This window comes from Lynx canadensis, chromosome A1, assembly GCF_007474595.2.
Source record: "Lynx canadensis isolate LIC74 chromosome A1, mLynCan4.pri.v2, whole genome shotgun sequence".
NCBI lineage: Eukaryota > Metazoa > Chordata > Mammalia > Carnivora > Felidae > Lynx > Lynx canadensis.
In genome coordinates, this window is record NC_044303.2 from 220031402 (window position 1) to 220037403 (window position 6002).

Sequence of the window (6002 nt, forward strand, 5' to 3'; positions counted from 1 at the left end):
GAAAGGCTGAATACATTTGCATTATGTAATAATCTTGGCTTTAGCAGAGTATAGGAATGGAATGTATGTGCCTAAAGTATAGATATTATGCTAAAAGATTGATGTAAAAATATGTCTTGAGTATATTCTTTGCCCCAGTGGAGGTCAAACAGAAATAATTCATTTTGGAAGAGAGAGAGCAATAACTTTTCTAGAAGAATAGAAAGGGATGGCAACCTTGTTGTACCCAAGGCCTCATAGATATCATGTAACCTTCTCATTTTTACAACTAACAATTTCATATGGATTCATTACTTTATAAAGAAGAGGGAGTGCAAGAGAGAAAGAGTCTATGAAAGGCATTTTATGATACCCATTATGTGCAATCAAGTTAATGATGAAACTGCATTTTCTGTAGTACTCCAAAGAATTAGAAGCATAGAAATACAAATCACACCTTCTTAATTAGAACAAATTAATTACTAAAAATGATGAAAACAATTTGCAATCAATTTATTCTCCCTCAAATTACATATTAGTTTCTATATGTATTTCTAGCTAGAAGTACAATTTTTGTTTATTAACATTTGTTACCAAGTACTGTATATCATCCATAATTCTGGGTTATTAAATTCCTGAAGCATGCAGTACAGCAAACTTAATAGATTTTATGCAAATTGTTATATAACAAAATAAGAGCAGATGCTACTCATCACATCATAATCTTTCAAAAACAGCTTCAAATTTTTGTTAAAATTAAACAAAACATACAGGTACCTTTGTGGCCATTAACTTATTTTAACCCATTCCTTATAACTGTTTTTAGCCATTCTCATAACCTTTTGCACCACATTATGATAAAATGTCTGATTCAACATTCTTTTGTATTAAGCTACTATCTTTGAGTTCTTATTAGGATCTATGGGATAATTTACACATACCAACATTTTCACTGCCAAACAAGGTATAGATAAATAGAGGACAAAATTCAGCTTTGGGTATAGCTCAACAGTTAAACTACAAACAACATGAAAATTTTAAGTGCCTAGTTTTGTGTTTATATGTATTAATATATAAAATAAACATGTAAATACCTGCTCACAAACGTACACATTTATAACCTATGTCATTTCAGTTGTGTTTTCTTTCTAAATTCAAGAAATACAATACAGAGATAATTGTCTCAAGAACAATTATATGTAGACATTAAATCTGAATGCAGCACATTTTTTAAATAAGTTTTTTTCAAAGTTTATTTTTGAGAGACAGAGAGAGACAGAGGGTGAGCAGAGACAGAGAGGGAGACACAGAATCCCAAGCAGTCTCCAGGCTCTGAGCTGTCAACACAGAGCCCAACATGGGGCTCAAAGTCACAAACCATGAGATCATGACCTGAGCCACCCAGACACCCCTGAATGCGGTACACTTTTTAATTCTGTGATTTTACTAATCTTTGTATACAGATAGAACATTGAATTTCATAATTATACTGAACTTTTATAAAATAGCTCTTAGAGTTATAACAGTACAAATAATGATTTGTTGAATTCACATACATTTTTACTTAAATTTTGAAAATTACATAGTGCAAGTGTTCATTTTGGGTATAGGCAAAGAAATCAAACATAAGTTGTGATAGCTGAAGTAAGTTTGAGGAAGGTCACTTTGTCAGTCTACTGGTCTCCTAAAAAAAAAAAAAGTGTATGAAATCACATGAGACAATGTATGTATCAAGCTAAACACAGTGATTCTGCTCCTTATGTAATGAAGAGTTTAATTTGAGATATAATAGGGCAAAACAAGGAGAGAGGCATATGTATCTTTATAGGACACAAGAGATCCAAAAGAGTCTTATTCATTATTGTATTTCTCAGTGGAGAGATATAAAGGGATCTTCCTTTGTGCCTATACTATGAGATATATTTCAACACAAAATTTTTAAAAATGAAAGTATGGGAACTGGAAATTGAGCAAAGAAACAAACAGGTGTCATGAATTAACAGGTGAAATAAACAGGTCAAAGTGTTTGGAAACCATATTGAAAAAAATAATTTCCCTTGGATTATTAACAAAACTGACATTATCACAGTACAGTAAAATAATAACATATTAACAAAATATTTAAACTACCTAACCACTTAAAAATTAGGTGAACCTCAAGATACCTATTTGATCAAGTGGAAAATTCTTTATTTTATAGAGAGTATTTGGCAAATAATATAAATATCTATGGATTATGGTTATAATTCTTCTCACAGATATATATCATAAATTCATGTTATTTTTATTAATTGAGAATAATTGAAAATGAATTGACAGAACATGGTTATTTGATAATTTATGAGTTTATTCTTCAGAATTAAAAGCTTTCATCAATTTTAACAGTAACTTCTCCAAGGAAAATTAAAGATACTTTTAAAAATAACACTCAAAATTATATCATAACTCAAAAATATATTAACAATAAATAATCAAGGTTTATAGCTTAAAAGTATCTTGAATATACACCACAATTGCATTTCAGTAAATGGAGACTAATTAATAATTCTTTAATGGTAAAATAAATGGCAGAAAAATCAGATTTCCTCAATTTAGGGACTCATATAACATAATTTTATTTTAAATTGTAGATTTCCCCCACAAACTTAAAAATTTACTTTAAAATTCACATGGAAAATGAAATGCATACAAGATAGAATAGTATGTGTACTGGTTTCATAAATAATATAAAGGTATTATAAAATCCATTGATTAAATAATTGTGATGCTGGCCCAGCAACAAATATGCAGATCAATGAGCAGAACACAAATTATTAATTAAAGAAGAAATTTATTAGATAAAACCGGCATTTCAAATCAGACAGGAAACGTGTGGATTATTCAATGAATAACATGATTAACAGTTGTTAATAATGTAGTTGCTATTTCTGATCTGTCAGCTTTCCTTTGAAATAGTGATGTGGCTCTATTCTTAATGCTTAGAATCTTTGTTGTTATTTTAATTATAGTGTGTTTCTTTTGATCATTTTAAGACTTTTGCCCAATTTGAATGTTGTAATATAGATAATTTTTAATATCAACAGTATTATCTCTTTAAATATGATTCATATTAAGCTTACTTTCTTTACTTTTAGTTATAAGAATATATTTAAGAATAAAAGTGTGTTAAATAGTTATATACATATACATCTCTATATCGTATAGAGCTTTTTAAGATGATCGTGGCTTTGTTTCCCTTAAGATCCTAGAGAGATTTCTTTTTAAATATTAAAAATAGAAACAATCACCTAGGGGAGGGAAAAAGCCATGGACTGAGACATCTTGAAATACTAATTATTTGAAAATTTTAATATGAAGTCCTTAAAAGCTATGGAAGCTATCATAAGTCCTCACTACTTTTTTTAATGTAGTATATAAATTGTATGAGTGCAAACATCAAGTTTATGAACTATGCTTAAACTTTTTAGCAACATAGAAGTCAACCCTAGACAATTGTGGAAGTAAAACAAGTTCTCTGAAACATGAGCCCTGAGATTTTTTAAATATTTTGGTCAAGTTGCAGCAGGGAACAGTCTGGCACAGCTCAGGGTAGAAGAAAATATGTGTTAAAGCACTACTGTTAGTGGTACTGTCCAGATACTTTGAAAAAAGGTCAAGAGCAACGAAATGACTTTTGAGAGGTTTAATTATGTTATTTTATTAGTTACTATATGAAATACTAGCACACAGTATATACGGATGCCTTTGGGAATTAAATGAACACAAATTTTACAAACACAAAAATTAACCTGAACCCATTCTTTGTAACATAAACAAACATGAGCCCAAAAGAGATCTTACTTAAATATTAAGAATAAAGTTATGAAACTTTTAGGATGAAACACATTAGAATACATTTGGAACCTTGACTAAGGCACAGACTTTTTAGAAAACCAAAGAAAAATATATAAAAAGCAAATTGACGAGTTAGTTTGAATAAAAATTAATAGTCACAGATTGAAAGAAAACATTTGATAAAGAAATTATTTCTTGTTTTTTGTTTGTTTATTTGTTTTTGTTTTGATTTTTTTTGAAAAGCAACTCGCCTTATTGGGGGGAGAGTACCGCACGTGACCAACAGATGAAGGCAGCCCAGCGGGCACCCTGCACATCACACTCAAAAAGGGACACAGGAGGTTTTACTAAGAAAGATCAACTGGAACGTGGGTTCCTCTGGGCAACTTTCCCAACCTCATCCCTCTGAGGAGTCAGGACATTCCGACAGATAGAGCCCCTCAGGGGTGCCCCCTTGTTTTTTGTTTTTGTTTTTGTTTTTGTTTTTGTTTTTTATAAAGAACATTTTCTTTAGATTTTTTGGAGTCTTCATTTCTTGTTTTCATTCTATGTTCTCTCAAGGCCATCAGACCAACTTCTGTACAGATTGTCTGGATGTCGGCCCCAGAGAAGTCATCTTTAGCCATGATCAAGTCATCCAGCATAACATCATTGGCCAAGGTCATCCTGCTTGCATGCATCTGAAAGACGTGCTTCTTAGTCTTTTCATCGGGCAGGGGGAACATAATTTTCCTGTCAATGCAGCCTGGTCTGGTGAGTACTGAATCCAAAGTTAACCATTCGGTTTGTGGCCATGATCACTTTCATGACACCCCTTGAATCAAATCCATCCAACTGGTTCAACAGTTCCAACATTGTTCATTGAATTTCTCTCTCACCACTGGAATTTGAGACATAACTTTTTGTTCCAGTGGCATCAATTTCATCAATAAACACGATGGATGGTGCATATTCTTCTGCAACTCGAAACAATTCCTGAAGGAGGTTAGGCCCATCACCTAGATACTTCTGAATAAGTTCAGAACCAACCACTCAAAAAAGTGGCTGAAGTTTGGTTTGCTACTGCTTTGGCTAATAAGGTTTCACCTGTGCCAGGTGGCACAGAATGACCCCCTTTTGGGTACTTTATGCCCATCTCTTCATAATATTCATGATGAGTTGGAGGAAGCTCCACAGATTCCTTAATTTCCTGGATTTGGTTGTCCAGCCCCCCAACAGCAGCATAGGTTTCCTGGCGGGGGTGCTTTTTTACCTTCATCACTGTGATCAAGGGTCTGTGTCATCCATGAGCACCTTTATGATGGCATATACTTGTGGCTAAGCAAGACCGAGCAGCCTGGCTCCAGCAGATCCTTGTCTACAAAGTAAAGAATGCTGACATAGTGTTCTGAGCCCACAGATGTAGACACGATGGCATGATTGCCCTCAATTATCTCTTCCAACATTCCTACTGACATTGGGTTCCCTTCAGATCATCCACCTTTGATCTTTCCTCCTCTTGCTTTTCTTCTAAAAGTTTCATTTGTTCCTGATTTCTAATGAATTCTTCCTCCATGAGAAAATAGTCTTTTCAGTAACTTTAACTGGCATGGAGTGTGAGGTATCTCCGTGGCAGCTTGCTGACAGCATCTGATCTCCTTGTCTTCTTTTTCTTTTTCCCCACTCTAGTTGGCCGGGGAGGTTTGTATTTCTTTTCCTTGTCCTTTTCATCCTTCTTGCCACCTCCAGAGCCATGACCACCACTCTGACTTTGACCCATCTTGCTTCAGCCCCTCCAACCGCCACTACCAGAAGTGCTGATAATGAAATTATTTCTGAAATAGATAAAACATTTCAAAGTTCAATAATAAGAAGCAAACAATCCAATAAAAAGGAACTCAAAATACTTGAACTAAACTACAACAAAGTAGAATTATGGATAGAAAATAAGCACATCAAAAAAAAAAAAAGTTCAACATCTTTAGGCTCTAGAGAAATGCCAATTAATACCAAAATGAAATGCTACTACACACCTGCCTACAGGAATGGATAAAATTGAGGCAAAGAAATAAGCAAAACTGATCATACCAAGAATTGGTGAATATGTGGAGTGCAACTAGAAATCCTGTACATTGTGGAAGAACTGTAAAATTATATAATAATTCTGGAAAATAGTGTGGTCATTTCTTATAAATTTATATATGTGCTAA

At 33.1% G+C, this 6002-nt stretch overlaps 1 pseudogene; it reads right to left on the reverse strand.

Moving 5' to 3' along the window:
• Positions 1 to 4210: 4210 nt before the first annotated feature.
• LOC115524277 lies at positions 4211 to 5581 on the reverse strand (annotated as a pseudogene).
• Positions 5582 to 6002: the final 421 nt, after the last annotated feature.